General features: G+C 43.4%; 1 protein-coding gene across 5 annotated transcripts in view; it reads left to right on the forward strand.

Moving 5' to 3' along the window:
• LOC126272339 (inactive dipeptidyl peptidase 10) overlaps positions 1-25,184 on the forward strand; it is a 1,336,959-nt gene that overhangs the window by 239,653 nt on the left and 1,072,122 nt on the right. The gene's annotated exons all lie outside the window — the stretch shown is intronic.

Genomic DNA, 25,184 nt, shown 5'->3' on the forward strand with positions numbered 1-25,184 from the left:
TGCAAGGCAACTTCAGCAAAGTCAGTATGGAAATATTCGGAGCCTTAAACTCTTGGGATGGTCACACCAAACCACAGAATGACGTCGCAAGCTAAATTATGAAAATACTATCGGCGATTTCGCCATGACAAGTAGAACCGTAAAATACCATAAGAAATGAACTGCAATTAACACGATTCGTAAGCATCCGACTGAAAAGCTCCAAAGTCAATCTTTCCGTTACTAAAAACACTTAACGGTACCTCTAAAGTTCACTCGTGGACGCTGCCAGAGTGTCAAATAACTCCTTATAACTGTAGATAAGACAGTTTAACACGCTGGGGGCCGACTTAGGTTTCTTAAGACAAGCAATGATTCCGCCCTTCACTTAGATCCTCCTTCGATCCAAAAAAGTCATTTACCTTAAAGCAGCTAAATAGATGACAATGCCGATATCAGCGCTCTCCTCCAGACAGCGCTCTAACTGGAGACTGCAGTACCTAGGCAAAGCTGACACCAATGACAAGTCTGATGTAAGAGGCACCAAAGTGCACCATTTTAGAATTCTTATGTTCACCTCACACACCATACTTGGCGTATTTCTTAGTGCCATCACCATCGGGACAACACCGGCCCTCCACAATAGTATCTTCGAGACCCATGGCGTTCCATCCCCAACACACTGCCTACACGGGGCTCACCGACCAAACGGCCTTGACCTCCGACACAGACGTCGCTCCTCACGCACCGTTCTACATCTACATCCATACTCCGCAAGCCACCTGACGGTGTGTGACAGATGGTAAACCGTTCAGACATAACTCGCTGGAACCCCCTTCTTTCTCGTTCCGTCGCCTCGCGGCGCGCGAGATGCTCACTCGCAAAAGATATGCGGCCAGACACTCCAATCCGATTTCGACATCGCGGCTGGTACTGAGACTGCGGATCATTTCAAACACAAAACAAAATTTAAACAGCGAGGCGTACCGGCTCACCGCTTTTTCTTTTCACTCTCCTCCTTGGGATCTTTCCTTTCAGTACTTTTTCTAAATATTTCTGTGTCAGTTGTTTCTTCAGTATTTACATTAGTGTTTTCTACGTTTTGTGCCATAAATATTTGAAGAATTTATTGTTCGATTTACTTTTCATTCGATATAAATATCCAAAAAATAACTTCTATTTCTCGTTACTTCTTATATGTTTTATACATTGCAACAAATTTCGTGCCTACTTCGTAAATGCCAGCTTCACATAGTTTTTCCTGATGATTTAACTAGTATTCCTGATTCATAGTTTAATGCTAAGCACTGGCTTGCATATATTGTAGAAATTCTAGCGTTACTTTTGTATTGTAATTCCTTGTTTTTGCACGTATCGAGAAGTTTTTTATTGTTAACTTCTTCAATTATACTATACGGTCTCCCATTTTATGTATCCTTTCTTCTGTAGCAACTTTTTCCAAAAAAATTTCTTGGGTTATCCCTCCAAGATGTTTACATTTTTTAATCTGCTGCAGTTGGATGATGACTGTTTTCAGTAAATACGGGGCATATTTTTAGTTAATAATTTGCCTTTTTTTCTGCAGAAATTCTGAAACTGGTCCTACTGGCTCCTTCTCCTAAAAGATCAAATTGTGTTACTCCAGAAGTCACGTTTTCAGAAACTGTGTTAGTGTCATCTTCAAATTCGGGACAGTTTTTACAATATTTCTTTAATTCTAAATTTATTATTTTACCTTCACCGTGATAATTATCATCTTCATAACGTCATCATCCTCAACATCACTAAAAGGACGAACCATTTGACATACACGACTAAATAAAGGAGTACGCAATGCGTTCCTCTTATTGTGACCATAAGCGATGTATCTCAGTTCTGCTCCTGCATATTTTATGTCTTCTATCTACCTTCTATTAGGTCATCGTTTCGTCTTACGTCTTGGAATCCAAGGAAGTACCTCCTCATTTCATTTATATTCCACTCGCCGGCTCATTTCCCCCTGTCCATTCCATTTTATTGTCATTACAGTCGTAAGTACATCTTCTATTCTGTCTGTTTCGAAATGAATTTTTTACTTTTTTATTTTTTTCCGTTCGAGAAATAATTTACAAGATACTCCTCTCCATTGCTCACTGAACAACCCTCAGTTTTTCATTCGTTTCAAGAATAACAGCATTTCTTTATCTTTTGTTGCCCTTGGTTTCGTAATGGTCGCTACTTCCCATAATCTATCAATTCTATTAGAAAATGTTATTCTTGATTAAGCAAATAGGCAAACAATTGCCTGATTTGTAACATAGGTTTCTTGAACTCGGCGGCGACAGTACTCGGTTAATGCAGGGTGACACAGAATAACGGGAATGTTTGAAATGAATAGTGGCAGCCGTGATTCAAATGGCTCTGAGCACTATACGACTTAATTTCTGCGGTTATCAGTCCCCTAGAACTTGGAACTACTAAAACCTAACTAATCTAAGGGTATCACACACATCCATGCCCGAGGCAGGATTCGAACCTGCAACCGTAGCGGTCTCGCGGTTCCAGACTGTAGCGCCTAGAAGCGCTCGGCCACCCGGCCGGGCAGCCGGGTTCGTGACAGAGAGTAAACAGTGCTCCATTTCAGTAATCACGAATTAATGGAACGGACAGCAGCGTGAGTTAGCCATAAAAATGTTTTATAAAAACGATAGTTTGGTAGCGGCGCAGAGGGAGTTTCGGCGTTTATATAATTTAGAATGTAAAGATGCCGTTCCGTCCAAACATGCGATAAAATATTAGATTAATAACTTTGAAGAGACTAAATCTGCCCTCAAGAAGAAGCCAACAGGACGACCAAGAAGTGTGCGTTCTCGGACACTGTTCAGCTCATAAACAAGCAGCAGTGGTTGGAATGTCCCGAGAGAGTGTTCGCATAATTCTTCACCTTGGTTTAAAATTTCATCCGTACAAAATACAGATGGTGCAGCAATTGAAGGACAACGATTACCGATTACGATTAGGACTTTTGTGTTAGCAAAAGAGCCAACACCGTGTTACGAGTGGAGGCCAAAATGCACGAGTTTTAGCTCACGCAGGCTGGCGTGAGGAGGGACGAATTATACTGACGTGAGTCTGGAACATAACAAGGAATGAGAATTCAGAAATCAGACGTAATTAGTTCGATACTTAACTTTAATCCACTAATCGAAACCGGATTTTCCGCTTATCTCGAGCGGTCGCCTTCCCATCTGGCTATCCGTGCACGACTCACGGCCACACCCAAACTGCCATATGTCGTCAGCCGTACGTCTACAACCTGTACCCGCACATCCATTATGTGTATTCCCGTGCGGATCAGACGCTGTGCTTGAAGTCGCATGCCTGATACCGTCAGATAAATACGACACTGAAGTGCCTATCGCAGACGTATGACTTACGATATATGATATACAGGACATAAAATCCCGTCTGAGGCCTGCGATCATTTTTATGTTAATAATTGGCAACCATGCTGTACAATCCCAATAAAGTCATGAGATGTTCAATTGACTCGATTATTAGAACATGTTACACGTTTCGGGATTACTCCCATCTTCAGACATCACAAACTTCAACTCCTCCCTAACAAACCAGGCGTACAGCTTTGAAAAATCAAAGAAAGTGTCAAGGCTGTACGCCTGGTTGTTTAGGTTGTTTGCAGATGACGCTACTGTTTATCGACTAATAAAGTCATCAGAAGATCAAAATAAATTGCGAAGCGATTTAGAAAAGGTATCTGAATGGTGCAAAAATTGGGAGTTGACCCTAAATAACGAAAAGTGCGCGGTCATCCACATGACTGCTGAGAGAAATTCGTTAAACATCGGTTACACGATAAATCAGTCAAATCTAAAAGCCTTAAATTCAACTAAATACCTAGGTATTAGAATTACGAACAACTTAAATTGGTAGGAACACATAAAAAATGTTGTGGGGAACGCTAACCAAAGACTACGTTTTATTGGCAGTGCATTTAGAAAATGTAGCACGTCTACTAAGGAGACCGACTACACCATGCTTGTCCGTCCTCATTTAAAATACTGCTGCGTGGTGTGAGATCCTTACTAGATAGGACTGACGGAGTACATCGAAAAAATTGAAAGAAGGGCACCACGTTTTGTAGTATAGCGAAATATGGGAGAGAGTGTCACAGATATGATACAGGGTTTGGGCTGGACATCATTAAAAGTAAGGCGTTTTTCGATGCGACGGAATCTTCTCACGAAATATCAGTCAACAACTTTCTCCTCCGAATGCGAAAAAAAAATGGTTCAAATGGCTCTGAGCACTATGGGACTTAACATCTGTGGTCATCATTCCCCTAGAACTTAGAACTACTTAAACCTAACCAACCTAAAGACTTCCCACACATCCATGCTTGAGGCAGGATTCGAACCTGCGACCGTAGCGGTCACGCGGTTCCAGATTGAAGTGCCAAGAACCGCACGGCCGCACCGGCCGGCCGGAATACGAAAATACTTTGTTGACACCGACCTACATAGGGAGAAACTATCACCACGATAAAATAATGCAAATCAGAGCTCGTACGCAAAGATATAGGTGTTCATTCTTTCAGCGCGCTATAAGAGGTTGGACAAATAGAGAATTGTAAAGATGGTTCGATGAACACTCTGCCACGCACTTAAATTTGATTTGCAAAGTATCCATGTAGATGTAGACGTAGAACGAACCATCCTGACATTTGCCTGGGGCGATTTAGAGAAATCAGGGAAAACCTGAATCATGACGGCCGGACGCGGGTTTGAACTGTCGTCCTCCCGATTGTGAGTCCAGTGTGTTAACCACAACGCTACCTCGCTTGGTACCAATTCTGCATTACAAAAAGGTGTTCAGACACTTTTCATCAGATAACTAATACATTTCTATCTCTCCTTAATATGTAAATATCTGACATTCCTTTAAAAAGAAAAGTAATAAAATTAGAAGAATAGCAGTAGAGAGAAAAGGAGATACTCTGAGTTTTGATCGCCTGTTTTTGCAGATAATCATGCAGCCTTCACTGAATATATAGCTTATGAACAATGCGGATGAATGTTCTACAAGAGACAGCTTAGAAGGCAGGTCTACATATATATCTTTTGAAAAAACAGAGTACGTAGCAGGTGAGAAGAAGGCGCCGAAATATATGAAAACTGATTATGGTAGAGCAAGCGGGGTACAAAATTTAACTGTTTGATTGAAAAAATACAACGAAATGCTTGAGGGAAAGAAGTTAATCTAGCAATAACAAGGAAAATGAACTTGGATTTTCAACTAACAAAAAACCTGCATGTCAAGAAATCTGTCTTCATAAATTCAAAACTTCGACACTACAATACTGTCATTAAACAAGAATGTCTTTACGCATCAGAACGCCTTCCGTTAAATACATTCAAACAGTCACCTGAAACAGGGAGGAAGGAAAGGAAAAAATTAGGAAAATTTTGAGACCAAAGTATAAGAATGCAAAATAGAAATTAAGAAGTAATAAAGAAGTTTAAGAAAAAAATAGCAAATATGAGACTCGATGCAGAAGAGAAGAGTTGCATTCTATGGACACCTGAAATGGTTAGATGAAAAAAGGACAACAAAAAGAATTTTAGCTTCTTTGACAGAAACCCCGAAATACCAATGACGTGGATAAAGGAAATTAAAGTAGACGTGACGGAAATGGAAATAATGGAAGAGGAAATAGGAGACAGAGGAACGTTCAGAGCAAATGTACAACGTTTCAAGGGCTTACAGCGGAAGAAAAAGGAAACGACAGGTGCAATACAGACGAAAGAATGAAGGGTGAAACATAGTAAAAACAAGAAAATTTACTGGAAAGAAAGAAGGGAGACAAGAAAGAATACAACAGTCATTTCATGTGGTCTTTCGGAGGTAAAACCAATTTTTTTTAAATTAAAAAATAATAGTTTCAATCTGTATCTTAGTCATTACCTATAATCTGTTGAGGATGTTGCCTGATATCTTTCCTCTTTCAAGTGTAACTGTGTCGTAACGTTTTGCAAACATTGATCTAATGGGTACACAACAATTGTCACAGCATGCGCGGTGTTGTTAACAGCGCATATTCCGTAAGTTCCGCGGCCTGCGCTTAGCTGCCAGCTGGCGAGTGGCACTTGTTCCAGAGAGAGCCGAGCCGTCAGAGAACGGCCTGCCGGCAGATATCGGACAGTTTCTTCCTAGCGCGCAAACCCGCATCGGACCGGCGAGAGTCCGTCCAGTGTTTGCGGTAGGTCTGTGTGGCGACCGCCGGAAGGCAAATACCATTACGTCCGGCCGGCTCGGTGGACACAGCGAGCGGCTTCCGCCTGACGTTTCACTCGCGGTCACTGTGCCGTACTGTTCGACGGCGTCCGCGGAATCCCGCAGATCCGTCACTTGCCAAGCGTCACCTCACCAACTTACTGACGGCAGCGACAATAATCAGACGGTACGATTAATTGTGGCGAATGCCGAGGTTAAACAGTCAGTCAGCCAAACGCACAGGTATACAGGATGTATCACCCACCACTTCGTGAACGTTTGAGATATTGAAACTGAACTGAAGCGCCGAAGAAACTTGTATAGGCAGGCGTATGCAAATACAGAGACATGTAAACAGGAAAAATACGACGGTGCGGGCGGAAATGCCTATATAAGACACAGGTGCCATAGTTGCTAGATCGGTTACTGCTGCTGCTATGCCACGTTATCAAGATTTAAGTGAGTTTCAACGAGGTCTCATAATCGGTGCACTATCGGTGAGACACAGCATCTCCGAGGGAGTGATAATGTTGGGATTTTCCCGTACGACTATTTTACTAGTGTAGCGTGAATATCAGGAGTCCCATAAAACATAATATTTCCGACGTCGCTGCGGTCGGAAAAACATCCAGCGAGAAAGGGGTCCAGAGCGACTGAAGAGAATCGTTCAATGTGACTGAAGTGCAGCTCTTCCGCAAGTTGGTGCAGATTGCAATGCTGGGCCATCAGCGAATGTCAACGTGCGAACCATGTAACAAAAGATAATCGATATAGGCTTTCGGACCCGAAGGATCACTCGTGTACTATTTATGACTGCACGACACAACGCTTTACGCCTCGCCTGGGCCCGTCAACACCGACATTGGACTGTTCATGATTGGAAACATGTAGCCTGGTTGGACAAGTCTCGTTTCAAATTGTATCGAGCGGATGGAAGTGCACGGGTATGCACACAACCTCATGAATCCATCGGCTCTGCATGTCAGCAGGTGACGTTTCAAGCTGGTGAAGGCTCTGTAATAGTGTGGAGCGAGTGCAATTGGCGTGATATGGGACACTGACAGGTCTAGATACTGTTCTGACAGGTGACACCAACGTGAGCATCCTGCCTCATCACCTACATCCATTCATGTCTGTTGTATGTTACGACGGACTTGGGCAATTCCAGCAGGACAATGCGACACTTCACACGCCCGGAAGTGCTATGGAGTGGCTCACTCTTCTGAGTTTTAAACACTTTCGCTCGCCGCCAAACGCCCCAGACATGAACGTTATTGAACAAATCTGGGATGCCTTGCAACGTGCTGTTCACAAGACATCTCCACCCCCTCGTACTCTTATGGGTTTATGACAGTCTTGCAGGATTCATGGTGTCAATTCCCTCCAGCACTACTTCAGATATTATTCGAATTCATGCTACGTTGTGTTTTGCCTGCGCGCTGGGGCGCTCCATTGTATTAGGCACGTGTACCAGTTTCTTTGGCTCTTCAATGTGTGTTCTTGGCAAATAATAGTAAGCAGAGGGTGGGGCAAACAAAAGTGGCTCAGAGGCCAGAATTCCGTGGCACAAAGAAACATACCACAGGAAAGGAAACACGGTACTGAGATTGACTATACAAGATACTGAAAGAGAGCATTGCTGCAGTCACATCCGAAATGTTCTGCTGCAGTTCCTAAAGACTATGAGAGTTCTTGTGATATGCCCTAGGCTTGAAGGCGCCCCACACAAAGTAATCACGCGTCAGGTCAGGTCAGGTCATCTTGATGCCCAGCTAGGGCCGCGACCAGACTTACCTCTGCTGACAACTCGCTCAGGCGTGAAGATTGTGTAAATATGCTCAAAGGTTCTGACACGTGCATGGGCAGTTGCTCCATCCTCTTACATACAGCCACACGGGGTTTGATTATATGCATACGTTCACATCCAATCCTAACCACTCGCCCTGGCCGCTTTTCTTTTTCTCTTCCCTGCAGAAGGGCACGTAATTAGGTTGTATGGGCAATACTCTTAACTCGTATATCAATCTCAATACTGGCACGGAGTAAATTTTTTGTAATGGCATTTCAGTGCTGTCGGAAAAAAAGATTACAGTGATACAACGCTTTTTACAAGGTAGACTTGTTTGCTTCAGTAGAGGAGGAATGTTAATTTCAGAGGTGTACTTTTCGTTTACAAGAGGAAACTTACAAATTTTACCCCAGATGGTGTACAGTATTACGTTTTCTGGAATATTTCTAGATGGCTAAGTGTTCAATCGATTGTAGTTGGAGGTTGTCTGTCTAACGGCTCCCAGAGAAAAGAAAAAAATTTTATTTTTGGTATTTCACACAACTATTGACCGCAGAATGAAGTTTTCACTTTGCAGCGGAGTGTTTGCTGATACGAAACGAACTGTTTAAAACTGTAAGCTGGACCGAGACTCGAAATTGGGACCACTGCATTTCGTTGGAAAGTACTCTGCCAACTGAGTTACCCAAGCACTACTCATGACGCCTCCTAATAGCTATAGTTCCGCCAGTATCTCCAAACTTTAGAGAAGTTCTCCCGGTAGGTGATGAGTTACTGGTGGTAGTAAAACTGCGAGGACGTGTCCTGACTTGTGCTTGGGTGGTTCAGCTGGTAGAGTAATTGCTTGCGAAAGGAAAAGATCCCTAGTTAGAATTCTGGTCCGGCAGTCAGTTTTAATCAGCTATTGATAGAATTTAAAATTTTAAAACGCTGTCATAATCTAATCATTAATAGGTGTAATCTTACATTAAGGGCTTAACACAGTAAGTAAAGAATTAAAGTGTACTTCCCTTTAGGCTGCATAACTTAATGTGCACATATTACCCAGTCTTCATTCATCCAGTATTTGAGAGTGAGAGCACTTTCCGATTTCCAGCAAACTTTATACCTAATCTGAAACCTTCGCGATACTTTTTCTCGCTAACACTACCTACAAAATAAGGAAAGGAAAAAAAGTTTATCGTTTTTACATTTTCACTTTTCTTACAGTAAGACTGCAGAATCACACACCGTGTTTTCATTTGTTACTTCTTTACTAATAAACCTGATCGCAAAAACATTTTGCGGACAGTATCCACATATATCACTGAATGTGCCTGCAAAGTTGTATCATTGTACGACTTACAGCCGCCTTTGAATCACGAATCTCGCCGAGCTGGGATGGCTTGAGCGCCTCTACGATACACAGAGCCGAACCGTAGATGCTGCACCAATGGAGGTTCGTCTGACAAGAGACCATACAAACAAGTGGTTACTGAAATGAGGCAGCAGTCTTATCAGTAGTTGCAGGGGCAATAATCTGGATAACTGACCGATCTGGTCTTGACACATCAGCTAATACGGTCTTGCTGTGCTGGTACTGCGAACGGTTGAAAGCAAAGGGGAAATTACAACTGACGGCATCACTTCCATACAATGCTCTGGAGGTAAAATAGTCGCACATTCGGATCTCCGGACGGGAACTACTCAGGAGTCTGACGTCATCAGGATAAACAAACTTCCATTCTACTTGTCGGGACGTGGAATGATTGATACCTATGTCGCGTAGGAAGGTTACAGAAGTAAATCAATAACCTGAAGTTAGATATACTGAGAATTAATAAAGTTCGCTGCCAAGATGACCTGGAATTCTGGTCAACGGTAATGCAGAAGCAGGTCTAATAATGAATGAGAAAATAGGAACGCAAATAACCTGCAGTGAACGCTATAGCTAATGCATTATATAATCCGTTCATCATAAGAATAAAGCAAATGTAACCAAACACAAACGGACGGAAGCCGTAGCACACGTACACTGGTGTTGTTACGTTCTTGTAAGTGGGTCCTACTTACGTATTAGTTATATTATTACTGAGTTATGTTAAATGAAACATTAATGTATTCAAATGTACTAACGCATTAGCTACGTAGTTGTTATTTGAAGAAGCGCGTACAGTCACAGCCTCTGCAGCGTTGTGATCTTATTGTCGCGCAGTTAACGCGCAATATGAAAATGGTTGAGGATACTTTCTGATCCGTAGTGAAACACGTGTGTGGAATAACGTTAAAAAGTGCCGAGAAATAGGATGTTCTTAATGTTTTTCATAAAATTACGCAAATAATCGGCTTTGAAGTTTTCCCAGCCACTGTATGTAATACAGTTGATAATCGCTCATCCTAAGGATAGCGCAAACATTAGTTGGCGGCGCAGTAGCTCAGCGTGTTCGGTCAGAGAGTTGGCTTGTCTCTGGATATAAAGGAACTGTGTCAATGTACCAACAGACGAACTTTCACGGGTGTCATGTGATGTCGGCTACGACCAAATACAACGAACAGTAACGAACAAAACGCAAAAAAGAAGGTTGCGTAATGGAGTGTTAACCAAATATATTAAATATTTCGTTGGTTCAAATCTCCCCAATATCATTTATTTTTTTCAATTTGAAATACCTCCATCTCGCAGTTATAAAACTCATCATCATGATCGTTGCCAATGGTCTTAAGACAAGGGCAGAACGATGACCATGGCAAAAGGTCAGACGTAGCAGGGACATATACTGTATTCCCTATAGTTGCATGAACTGAGTCCCGTCGATCGGCTGGAATTTCGGAACTTCGTAAGAATGGACTTGGCTAGTTTTCATAAGCTACTGTCGATGATACAGGAAGGAATGTGTTGGAGTGACGCAATAATGGGGGAGACAATTTCACGTAGTTGGAAATGAGAATTAAATCATTTATTTATAAATTTTTTGATTGGTCTCTCTCGCTAATTATTACCTGTTCCTTCTTCCTGGCATGTTGAAGTAAAGCGAGAGGTACAATAAATAAAAAATGAATTTTCGTCATTTAAGGTGCTACGTATACAAATCAAAAGCAACATGTGTAACGTTGTCTGCGTATTTACTCAGAAATGAAGGACGTTCGAGAATCCTCACTGAAATACAGTAGATGGTGAGAATCATATAGACACCTTGTTATGCGTCTTGTTTAGGACGCTGAGGATGTATCTGTCGCAATTCATTTCTAGAATGCAGAAAAGTCAGTACAAAGGATGCTTTTCGGACAGCAAAATAATAAGAAAGTATGCCTGTAAAAAATATTGCATTAGTTTAGTTACCGCATTTATGAACATTTTCTCACTGAAAATTGCGCAAAAGCTTCATTATGAGAAACTGATTCAGCTGATGGCCCCAGATGTCAACAGCAACAGTAAATCATAAACAATATCAAGCAGAATGCCCGCTCGGAGTACCCCCTCCTGCACATGCGGGCGTTACTGCCATTAAGTGCGCGTATGTGAATTCGTGTCAGTTTAGAACTGCTGTTGCCGCGCTCCGCTATAACGCCTGCTAATACTCTTTAGGGCCCTTCAGACGCACCAAACGACCGACCGACAAATTGGTCGCGTTTAGGCGTTTTGACCAACCGACCGCTTCGTCCGGCGGATAGTAAGGTATGATCACCCCGCTGCACGCACTGCTGCATCCCCGACACTTCACCAGAAAAATTGTGCAGGCTGCAGCGCTGTCGTGCCAACCTGCCGAGAAAAGTTCGTCTGCTGCCACTGCGCGCGGGAATAAATGTTGTTCAAATACGCCTAACATGACAGAGAGCGAGAAAGACGAAACGCTGATGAGAATTTCTGGACACGTTTAAAGGGTGCAGATGTTTGTAAGACATGTGCGAGGAGTATGGCAATAGACATCCAAGAAAGGAAGCATTTGTTTCATTTTTTAACGAAGCCACAGTGGTTTACTGTAGTATATAGAGAAAATTAAATACCCGTATTTTATGAATAAAAATCCGCCGACTGTCTGTGGTTCTGTTTTTAGCCTTTACTTCCGATTACTTTAGGGAAATGGAACTGAAGCTGTAGGGAGGTGGTTGGAGAGTGAAAAGGTAGTGCGCCAACAAAGTATATTCTATTTTAGTTATAGTTCATTAAAACAATCCGAATCTTTGCAAAAAGTAAAATGCACCAATAATGAAATACAGGAGAGGAAAAATTTTAAGGTGAAAAATAATCTCGTGTGCAAGTAGTGTCTGGAGTATAATAAGTCAGGGAACAAATAATTTAAAAAAGGCTTATGGCCATATGACAAATGTCTTCTACTGTTGCAGTACAAATGAGTTATAAATAAAAGCCAATCAGACTACAATTACCCAACAGTAGCTGCTAAATATATCGGCAAACTTAGCAACTTTCAAAATGGCTTAAGGCCCAGTTAAAGGTACACTTCGTCAGTAAGTGAAACAACTCATAACCTAGGATACGAGAAGGCGTAGTGAAAACCAAAATTTAGCAACTGAAAAATGGCCATAAGGTCCAATTAAAGGTGGCCCAAACCTTTAAGTTACAATGAGATGTTGTACAACACAGTATATTACAGTTAGCAAGGTAACGGAGCAAAGCAAATTCAAATTATTCTTTGCAACTACATCTACGGCTTATAATAGTAAATTAAGTGGTTGCACTAAGAAGAGTTACAGATTAAGAACATTAATATTAAAACTAAAATTAGAACCATAAAAAACCTATTTTTTTTCTTACAACGACCTTTAACAGCATTTTAAAGGAAAGACGTGTACTGAATTATCGGCCGGTACCCACACAAACAAGTTTTGCAATTGGTGGAGGTGCTTCTAGGTTTGCTTCAAAGTCACTAAGATGTAAGAACTCCATTAGTAACTATACGGGGTGAACATTGATAAAACCGACAAACTGCAGGGACGGGTTCCTGACTGGATATGGAGAAAAATTCGGTCCTGCGAACATGTGTCCGGAAATGCATCGTTGCCAGGGTACATAGCGCTGAGGATCGAAACTTAACTCTGCACACGTGCTGTGTGTTCCTTAAGTGTTGCAGGCTGTATGATTGACACAGCGCACTGTTAGCAGCAGAATATTCATGTCGTAAACAAGCCGAGGTTGTGGTCTTGTATGGCCCAGGAGATGGAAACGATTGACAGGCAGCATGGCTATACCAAAACAAGTACCCCCATAGACATCAACCACATTCCACAACATTTCAAGCTCCTTTTTCGGTGTTTGTGTAATCATATGTCCTCCCAGACACATGAACGTGTAGGGAGACGGCGGGCCGTGTGTGGCCCAGATTTGGAGAACCGGATTATAGACGACATTGAGAAGACCTCTGGTACAAGATCCAGTCAAGTGGCCCGCAACGTGATGTAAGCCATAGTCGGATTATGTGCAGCGTGAATGACAACCGCTACTGTCCCTGTAAACTGAAACGAGTGTAAGAATTATCAACAGCGGATTTCTCTGTACAGGAAGAATTGTATCGATGGTTTTGGATCATACCATGACAATTATGGGATTTCTGTCATCAGTCCTATTTACCGATGAAGCAGCCTTCACCAGAACTGGTATCGTCAATCTTCATGATCGTAATCTGTGGACCAAAGACAATCCTTGGGGAATGGTTGAGGCGTCTCATTAGCACGAGTCCAGCGTGAATGTGTGGTCACGGACTCTTGGCGGCCACACACCTGCAGTGGGTATTATTCCCCAACTCCTCAACGAAGGAGCGCACCTGGTCTTCCTTTGGAATAACCTGCCTGGGCTGCTTGACAATGTGCCTTTGACAATACAAGAGGTTTCGTGGTTTCTGCATGGTGGAGCACCAGCCCACTTCCACATTACAGTTTCTCGACACAACATCTTCGCCGGACGATGAAAAGGACGCAGAGACCCGTTAGTATGGGATGCTAGATTAACGGACTCTGCTTTTTTTCCTCAGGGGACATACGAACCGCATTGTGTATGCTGAACAAGTTGTGAACTGCAGTCCTTTCAACAGCGTGTTCACGACGCCTGTAACGCTATTTGGAGAGGTCGGAATGTGCGAAAAAGTACTGCCATCCATGATGCGACGAGTGAACGCGTCCTTTGCATCCCATGGAGGCCACTTTGAACATTTGTTGTGACGTGGATGCAATGCAGCTTTGTACTGTGTTCCGGGACGATTTCTTGTCGTTGCACACACACCGTCCATTACCGGACACATGTTCATACGATCTTTTCCTCCACTTCCAATCCAGTGTCTGTCCGTCCATTTTGCGGGTTCTATTAATCTTCACCCTGTGTAGTACCATTTGTAGCAAAATAATCAAGCAAACTAAAGATGGAATTTATATTGCAGATCGCCTCTGATAGGCGTTCTATACTTCAATATTTAAAGAGGAAAATGCTTTCACACAAACCCATGTAATTTAGGTAACTGTAAAATTTTTACCTGCTGTAAGTCCCCAACATCGGGACAGAAGGAAACAAACAATGCCGGCTCCGGTGGTCGTGCGGTTCTAGGCGCTGCAGTCCGGAACCGCGAGACTGCTACGGTCGCAGGTTCGAATCCTGCCTCGGGTATCGATGTGTGTGATGTCCTTAGGTTAGTTATCTTTAAGTAGTTCTAAGTTCTAGGGGACTGTTGAATAAGATGTTAAGTCCCATAGTGCTCAGAGCCATTTGAACAAACAAACAATGGCAGTAACAAACTAAATACACGGACAAAATTCAGCTAGGCCCAGCGAACAGCAAGATAAATACAGGCACTATAAGTATCACTTGGGTGGCTATTTCTACAACGCAGTTGGGCTGGCGCGTTACCAAAAATGGAGCCTTGTAGCATTCTTTTTGGAGAACTGTTTGGTGAATGTCACAGTGTTGTCTCTGACAAACGATTAAATAAATAATGGCTGATTCTGGAAGAGACACATGATAATAGAATCGTTCGCCTTAGACATAAGCCAATACACAAGCTTCAGTACACCAAAATATCAATTCGACTGAACCAGCATTGAGGACTAAACTTGAACGAAATGTTAATATGAGATGTGACTGACTAATTTAACACTATTTCCGTTACAATGTAAGCCACAAAACTGCAAAATCTCTTGAAAATAACTAACAGGCGTGATATTAAAAAAAATTACGATCAGAAGTTTGCAAAGTCAAATTAGGGAATCTGATTTTAATGCGTAATAAACCACTCACGCTGTTTAATAACGTGGTGATTACATAATAAATTTGATGCACATTCGTGGCAGTATGCGAAAAAATGAGTAACGCGAAGCAACGGCTTTAGATTACCACGCAAGACAGGAGTAACCTAATAGATATCAACTTGACGTGGAGGAACCACGATGGCTCAAGATAGCATAAAATAAATGCGTGTTACCATAAGATCTGACTATAACCCGCCAGGGTAGCCGAGAGCGCTAACCCGCTGCTTCCTGGACTCGGGTAGGCACACCGGCCCCGAATCGAATCCGCCCGGCGGATTAACGACGAAGGGCCAGTGAGCCCGCCAGCCTGGATGTGGTTTTTATGCGGTTTTCCACATCCCGCTGGGTGAATATCGGGTTGATCCCCACGTTCCGCCACAGTTACACGACTCGCAGACATTTGCAACACATTCGCACTAATCCATGGCTTACATCAGACAGCTGGCGTACACTAATTCCTTTCCAGGGGGTACAGGGTGGCAGCCACATCAGATTAACCATGGCCAACCCTGCGTAACTGTGGGACAAGGCTCAGACAAGGAAAGAAGAAAGAAAGGCCATAAGATTTCACTATCTTCGACAACATGACAAAGCAGAAGACCGTCAAGCAGGGCCGCTTCGTTAACGGTCAGGTAGCCGACAGTCAAGTTCCTGAACGGCGTGGTGTGCCGACAACGCACCCCTGGCGAGGCCACTGTCTTCCAATAATGTTCGGCCGCACCCGCATTTCCTCCATCACCATAGACCTCCAACTGCCACACTCCGCGTTAGTCCCCCCATGAACACAAAAAAATGGTTCGAATGGCTCTGAGCACTATGGGACTTAACATCTATGGTTATCAGTCCCCTAGAACTTAGAACTACTTAAACCTAACTAACCTAAGGACAACACACAACACCCAGCCATCACGAGGCAGAGAAAATCCCTGACCCCGCCGGGAATCGAACCCGGGAACCCGGGCGCGGGAAGCGAGAACGCTACCATGAACACAGATATTGAGGGCTTTCATATTAACAGAAGACGTTGAAATGTCTCTAAAAATAGACATCGGATCAAGAAAAGTTGTAATTACTATTTGTTTGTCTCGGAGGGAGACATCCAACGATACAACACTCGAATCTCCACCGCCATGAACCGTGTGTGGGTGGTGAGGGTAACTTGGAAATATTGAATGGGAAACCCTCTTTTTAGTGCAGATTACGATTCCACGGCGAAATCTACATACGTTTTGTCTGAGGAATTTTCTTCATTTCAACACAGATGGCGCTGTAATCGGGGGAATAGAAATTAGTACACAATAGTAATTTACGACATGCAACTCACTGACCATTGAATATCCAGTGGGACCCTACCTCCATGCTGCGATGGTAGGACAGGACAAAATGCCAAAACTTCTAATTCGAAAAGTTGTATTCCTCGGACGTATCGAACAGGGGATTACTCGACGCGCCACCGTGGCCGTGCAGTGAACTACGGCGTATCATAGCAGGCAGTACATTGCGAACGGATCTCACGTATCGTGCAGACCTAGAACAGAGAGAGGTTTAAACATTACGATACTTTCGCAGTGTTTATTGCCTGCACATCTACCTATCATTTGGAGAACAGATTCGCGAGTGAACGATGGATATTGCAATCACGGAAGAAAAGATTTAAATGATTCTGATTTATGGAAAATGTAGGACAAATGTTAAGGCTGCTGTTGGCTAGTATACCGATAGTTTTCCAGAGAAAGCTCACTCCATTGTGACGCCTTTATGTCTGATGGCAGCGTACAGACCAGAAAAAGAGACGAAGAAAACGTGTTACAAGAGCAGCTAAGGAAATATCTGTCCTAGAGGCAGTGCACCACAACCCACATATCAACCCGCGGCAATTACACGGCGATTCCGGCATGTCCGTAGGTCGTATTGCCACAAAACTGCGTGACCATAAGTATCCTCCATACCACGTGTCACTGTATGAACAACTCCATAACGCCGATTTCCAAAACGGGCTTGTGTTTTGTGAATTGGCACGCCAACAAATGCAAACGACCACAATGTTCTTTGTTGACGTACTATTTTCCGGTGAATCTACATTCACAAACCAAGGTGCCGTTAACCGGCATAACATGCACTACTGAAGTGAAGACAATCTCCACAAGTTACGGTAAGTCGACCATCAACGTCCTCGGTCGGTTAACGTATGGTGAGGCGTCATGGGGAAGAAGTTCATTAATCCGTATTTAATCGACAGCACGTTGAATGTACGGAAATATTGAACATTTTGGAGTAGGAACTACCAGTAGGATGTTACCCTGGACGTTCGACAGCTTATCTGGTTTCCGCATGATGGTTGGCACCGCATTACTCAATTGAAGCATGGGAGATATTAGACCACGTTTACTCTGGTTGGTGGATCGGCAGCGATGACCCTATTAACTGGCCCGCTTGGTCGCCGGATTTGACGTCGCCAGGTTTCTTTCTGTGGGGATATTTAAAAGATAAGGTGTATCAGCAGTTGCCAACAGGGGTGAAGACATGGTCAGAAACGCCTGTTTTGACATTCATGCAGATGTGCTTCTGTCCTGTGTTCGGTCATTTGAAGAGCAGATCACTAATTGTATTGAAGCTGGCAGTACTACGTTTGAACACTTACCCTAATCACAAAAGTAGATCAGCGTTCACCTCCACCCACGGCCACAGTCGAGTTCGATATGCCGGAGGAATACAACATTTCAAATGGGATTGCCAATTAGAAGCTATGAAATACTGGATTTTCCTAACCTCGCAACAAGGAGGTGGGGTACCACATGCCTGGATATTCAAGGGCCACTGAGTAGCATGCCGTAAATTATTATTGTGTACCTTTTTCTATTCGTCCGATTACAACGCCATCTGTGGCGAAACGAAGGAAATGATTTAGACAATAAGTATGTGGATATAGCAGAAGAATCGTAATCTTCAATAAAAAACTTGGTTTCCATTGAAGATTTCGATGTTACGCTCCACCACCCTCGTATTGGGTGGTGTGGCGGGTCGAGTGTGGGGTATTATTGGGATGAACCCTCGGAGATAAACAAATTAGAATTATAACTGTTTTTGCTCCGATGTGCAGTTTTCGAGATATTTCAATGTCTTCAGTGCAAATAAACACCATGTATATCTCCTCCGTATCTGCTTGCGCGAGCCCAATGGTTTCCCAGCAATGGTCCAGAGACATACCTAGATTAGATACTAATAATACTAACGGTGCGGGTGGGTCACAATCCCCTCCTCCCTCCCTTTAGTTGGAACTGGTGGGGGTGGGAACGGGAAGGTATGAGAAGATTCCACAAAATTATCGTCCCTATGGGCAGCCCTCAGATGGCTGACGTGAGAGCAACTGGTGGCGAGGTTCCTGTATCAGGAATCTCGGTGGAGATATAATTTTTACCATCCTCTACGGTCCCGCAAACCTTGGTAACATTTTGAAAGTGACCCACCTCGCTTTGTGCCCAAACGTTCTTATGTAGACCCTCTCTATCGGACACAGGGAGGTCGAACTTTTACCCTTGTTACACCGGACGACTTCCTCCGATACGCAAGCCTGATGTTATTTCTTACAGATCCCCCATTTTTGCTAGTGGCCTTAGGATCATTGTCTTCAGGAAAAAGGAAATTAATCGATCGTAGGTTGCAAAATGGCTAGTTAACAGGGAATGTGAACATAAGTTTGGAGAGAGTGCTCTTGTCAGTCTTGTGTATAGCTGTGTTACAGGCAAAATTTAGCCACCCAGTCGACTCATTCCACCTTGTCAGCGGCTTCGCGCATAGATAATCAAGGATGACTTAAGGTTGCGATTCACTCACTCCGAAAAAGATGGTGGTGGATAATAGGAAATGGTCGTAACTGGTAAAATAGAATATCTTAAATTCGTGCAAGTTAAAACCTTGTGCATCGTCACTAAGCAGAACTTTCGGGGTCCCACTGGCAGAGAAAACATGATTAAGGTGCTTTATGGTTACCCTCTTGGTACCTACTCATTTTGGTAGTAGCCAACAGAACGGGAGAAGGCGGCCACCATAACTAACTTGTGTTCATTAACTTGTTTAGTACGGAGTAAGGAACCTGGGTAATTGATGAACACTTTGTCTGTCGGATGTTCCACCATATCCGAGCTAAGCTTCCTGACACCGGTGTTGCGGATGGGTTTTGCTCTCAAACATTCCTCGCACTTGAACATTAATTTACGAACATCGCCATTAAACGCTAACCAAGTGACCTGCTCCTTGATCCACATAATAGACGTAAACAATCCAGATGCCCTCCACACAGATAATGATGAAAATATCTAAGAAGTAGATGGATCAGCTGCTGGGATAGGCAGATTTATATCTTTGCCATCAAAGCACGTATAGAAGTAATGAGTTGCTAATCAAATGCTCTGGGACTTGTTACCCTCCCTTATGGTAAATGTTGACTGTATGCAATTGAGGCTCAGCAATTTGTCCTTCAGACAACCCTCCACTCAGCCCTGCTATTTCCACAATTATTGTCCCTAAGCAAGCCACTTGTTCCTCGCCTAGTAGGGAATCCACTGCCTCAGATGCGTGTTGGAACATATGGCAAAGAGCGTCAGCCAAGCGGTTCCCCGTGCGTTTTATAAAGTGGACATTCAAACCGAAGATGGATATCTCCACCGCTCAACTGATTATCCTCCCAGTATTCCACGGCCTAACTAGCAGTGAAGTTAAGGTGATTCTATAAACTGAATGGATTTTCTTTCAAGATAAAATTTGGACCATTCTAATCCGAATAATATAGGTAGCGCTTTTAGTTCTTGTACTGAGTATTTGCATAACGCCACGGATAAATACATGGAGGGGTTCCCAGTAGGCTTCCTCTCTCCAACCTTCTCTTGGAGGAAGACAACTGCGAAGTCACAACTGGAGGCGTCTGTCTGCAAGATAAACTCTTCATCGACGTCTGGTAGAGCCAGGGTGGGCGCTCTAGCCAACGCACCTATTAGTGCATCGAAGGATGACTGTAGTGTATCACACCTCTGAAAATGCTCACGCTTCATTCGCAGCTGGTTAGGGGGATAGCTAGCTGAGCAAAACTGGGAAAGAATTGGAGAAAAAAAATGTTTGCCCATCAAAATAGATGTATTACTGTGCGTGAGGAACATATGAATGGGCGCACCCTCACACCTACACTGGACATGAGGTAAATGAGGAACGAGATTTCTTTCTGCACCAGTCTGATTTTAACAGGTTTTACCTTCAGCCCAACTCAACGAAGGCGGTGAAGGTCTTGACCTATGTGATCCAAGTACTCACTAAAGGTTTGGCTGTAGCTAATTGTACAGACACTTTAAGTATGTGTGCTCAACATAGAACATAATTAACGTCCAAATACGGCTGCTCCGGAAGCCAACCAAAACAGATTTCGTTCATATTTAATCTCGTTCCAATCCATGCAGAAGGCAGTAAGAGGCTTAGATTCCTCTGCGAAAGGCACCCAGTGGTAGATTGCCGTAAAATCGTGTGCGTGAAGGGCTCTCTAGTTCCAACAGCTCTTTCGTCGGATGGCAGCCGGGTTAGGCCTGCTTCGTACCATGGAGGATCGTCGTGTTTAGTGTGGACAGCGACGTGGGACAGGACAAACCCGACTGCCTAGCAGCCCTCTTGCACGTGTCAGCTGGTGTGGCGAGGCCCATCGTGTTGTGGGAGGTGCTGGGGGCGAGGGTGGGGGAGGGGGGCGGGCCCAGAGCCGACCTGGGCTGAGCCGGGGTCGCGGTGCGTTCCCGTGTCTGGCGCGGGCCGGCGCGGCCGATTCATTACGCTGATTGCCGCCTATATTTAGCGCAGGCCCTAATTAAACTCCGCCACGGCAGACTCCTCCTGGTCAGCGCGCCCGGTAGACAGATGCCTCCCTCCTGTCCGCACGCCTCAGTCCCGTCCGCTCTCTACACTGGGTTTCCCGCACCATTTTCTCCGCTCTCAACCGTTGTCCAAGTAGCCCTCTCCGTCCGGCTGTCACATACTACACTTAGGCGACAGCTCAATTGTGTTGCCGATTGTGTCAGCACACGTCTGTTACTATCAGCCAACATTCTCTCTGATCTAGACTGACATGGGGAGGCCACGACGTTTGGAACGCGTATTTGCAGTAAACTTCGTACACTCGTAGTTCTCCACGAGGAAAACAAAATCTGTAAGCAGTAGCGCGTACTTCTCAAGAGTTATTGAGAAAATCGTAAGATAATTTCGGTCGTCGAATATATACGTGTGCGTCGTCATTTTAACCATGAAGCGGCTACAGCCGAGTGGTGCCGTCATGTAGCTCAGCGTGTTCGGTCGGGGCGTTACCTACTGTGGTGTGCGTTCTGTAAGGCCTTCAGTACACACACCATCAGATTATTTGACTTATCGCTCTAACGAAGTAGGCGAGTGTCAGCAATATGTCTCGTGGTCTTATCGTGGCGTGTTTATCTTCTGCCGTTAGTTCAGACAATAGAAATTCCACTTGCACGCTTAGAGTAGCAGATTAACGGTGACCAACTTTAAATAGAATCTGATTAATTTTCACACGCTTTTATTAAAATAACAAGCATAAAAATTGCTTAACTTGGTTCTGGATTCTATTTACAATTGACAATCTGAAGTTCCTTTGGAATATGGTAATCTTATTGGGTGCAGACTGAAATTTGACTATAGACTGGTACGCCGGCCGCGGTGGTCTCGCGGTTCTAGGCGCGCAGTCCGGAACCGTGGGACTGCTACGGTCGCAGGTTCGAATCCTGCCTCGGGCATGGATGTGTGTGATGTCCTTAGGTTAGTTAGGTTTAAGTAGTTCTAAGTTCCAGGGGACTGATGACCATAGCAGTTGAGTCCCATAGTGCTCAGAGCCATTTGATCCATAGACTGGTACAGACTAATGTAGACTGGTACAGACTGGTGCACACAATTGCAGACTAACTAATCAGAGGTCTGTACACTCATTATAATACCTCGCACATTCAGGTATCACTGGCCCAGTGTGATCAGCGAGGAGAAAAGGTTCTACGTTAGCAGCAATCTCATTGGCTGCGTTACATATTGATACGGGGATCGGCGGAAGCGCCATCTCGTAGTGCGGTGACGGACAAGCGCTGCGCCTGTGCTGTTGTGTATAGCGGGGCGCGCTCTAGTGGGAAAGTTGTGTACGCGCTGACTACGCGGAACTATGTACACCACACCTGCCCTAATTAATTAGAAAATTGAGAGAAGGGATGAACAAACAAACTGAATTCATGTCATCGGACGTCCACCCTGAACACATTCCACTAACAATATAGAGAAAAATTTCTCTTGTAGCTTAAAAAAAAGTTTTTTTTGCCTTCAAGCCGCTGGATCGCGGCATCGAATTCCGATCGTCAGTTTTTTTAACACAATTTTCTTTATTATTTATATTACAACTTATATAATGGGGAAAATACGTGTAATCAGATGAACTTTTATTAAATTTACAATGTTATTTGGCAATCTACAAATTTTTACTGTCACAAATAATGTAATATTCACAATTATCGACTAGTAAACGACCAAACGCATAAAGAGATACTGAAAATGTATGCTTGTCCGGATTTTGAGAAAACCCTTATACCTAGAAGGAGCCCGAAACGACTTGTTACCTCCAAGTTTTGACCGGCACAGACGGCTTTCGAAAGATGTACAATTAATCGTCCACTTTCGACATTACGAGATCAAGGTATTTTGCGTAAAAACATGGAAAACATAAAGTTAAACGGCACCAGCAGCATTGAATAAATGCTATGTTTCCGCATACGCAAGATAATTTGATGTTTTCCGTGGAAAAACAAATCTCGTTAACATTTCCAAAAACCTCTCTTTCAGACGATAGTTTGGAAGCAAACCGTGCATAGCGCAGTATTTCCTTAAAAATCGGCGTTGGTAATTGGTTATGCAGTATCGAGTGTGTTTTAATAGCGTCTTCCGAGAAGCAATTTGTCGTACTCTTTCGATTAAATACGAACAGTTTTGAAGACACGGACAAACACACCTTTTCAGTACCACTTTATGCGTTTGGTCGTTTACTAGTCGATACTTATGAATATTATATTATTTGTGATAGTAAAAACCAGTAGACTGCCAAATAACAATGTAAATTTAATAAACGTTCATCCGATTACACGTATTTTTCCCAGTATATCAATTTTAATATAAATAGTAAAGAAAATAACTGTGTTGAAGAAAAAAAACAGACGAACGGAACTCGATCCAGCGGCTTGAACACCAACCACTTAAAAACAAAATGTTCTATATTGTTCGTTGAATTTGTTCCGGGCGGACGTCCGATGACACCCGTCCTGTCTGTTCGTTCATCCGTTCGCTCAGTTTTTTTTTTAAGTGTGGGGGGCGCTTTTTTTTCGCTTTAGTTACTTGTATCTGCTCGGAGCGAACGTCGTAAGACATCCATTTAAGTTCGTTGTTGATATGTTAACCGGGTTCGATTCCCGGAGCGGTGAGGGATTTTCTCTGCCTTGTGAAGACTGGGTATTGTGTGATGTCCTTAGGTAAGTTAGGTTTAAGTAGTTCTAAGTTCTAGGGAATTGATGACCATAGATGTTAAGTCCGATAGTGCTCAGAGTCTTTTTTTTTTATCTGTTAACTCAGTTTTTTTTGTTACAGAGGGCACGTTACCCTCAGACGGAACACGCTGAGCTACCGTGCCGGCACCGCTCCGCTACCGCCGCTTCATGGTTAAAATGGCCACTCACACACACACACACACACACACACACACACACACATATATATATATATATATATATATATATATATATATATATATATATATATATATACCAGGTGTTACAAAAAGGTACGGCTAAACATTCCTCACACACAAATAAAGAAAATATGTTATGTGGACATGTTGGACATGTGCTCGGAAACGATTAATTTCCATGTTAGAGCTCATTTTAGTTTCGTCAGTATGTACTCTACTTCCTCGATTCACTGCCAGTTGGCCCAATTGAAGGAAAGTAATGTTGACTTCGGTGCTTGTATTGACATGCGACTCATTGCTCTACAGTACTAGCATCAAGCACATCAGTACGTAGCATCAATAGGTTAGTGTTCATCACGAACGTGGTTTTGCAGTGAGTGCAATGTTTACAAATGCGTATTGTGGCCGGCTGTGATACAATACGCCATTCTCCAGGCCTGCATCAGCGCATCAGGGATTCCATGCGACGAAGGGTGGATGCATGTTTCCTCACTAACGGAGGACATTTTGAACATTTCCTGTAACAAAGTGTTTGAAATCACGCTGGTACGTTCTGTTGCTGTGTGTTTCCATTCCACGATTAATGTGATTTGAAGAGAAGCAATAAAATGAGCTTTAACATGGAAAGTAAGCGTTTCCGGACACCTGTCCATGTAACATATTTTCTTTCTTTGTATGTGAGGAATGTTTCCTGAAAGTTTAGCCGTCTCTTTTTGTAACACCCTGTATATACATATATATCAGACGACCGAAATAATCTTTCGCTTTTCTCAGTAACGCTTGAGAAGTACTCGCTACTGCTTACACATTTTGTTGTCCTCATGGAGTACTACGAGTGTACGAAGTTTACAGTAAATCCGCGTTCCAAACGTCGTGCCCTCCCCTTGTGTGATGACCAAAGTCTTGGGATAGCGGTGAGCGCTAGTATCCCGTACGCAAACCATGAATGGGCAGTGCATTGACGGAGCTGTTACGTGTACTCAGGTGATACATGTGTAAAGGTTCCTGAAGTGATTATCGCCGCATGATTCAAATTCACAGACTTCGAACATGGAATCTCAGTTGGTGCTAGGTACACGGGACATACCATTTCGGAAATCGTTGCGGAATTCAGTATTCCGAGATCCACAGCGTCAAGAGTGTGCCGAGAATATCACT

Source organism: Schistocerca gregaria, chromosome 5 (genome assembly GCF_023897955.1).
Source record: "Schistocerca gregaria isolate iqSchGreg1 chromosome 5, iqSchGreg1.2, whole genome shotgun sequence".
NCBI classification, from domain to species: Eukaryota; Metazoa; Arthropoda; class Insecta; order Orthoptera; family Acrididae; genus Schistocerca; species Schistocerca gregaria.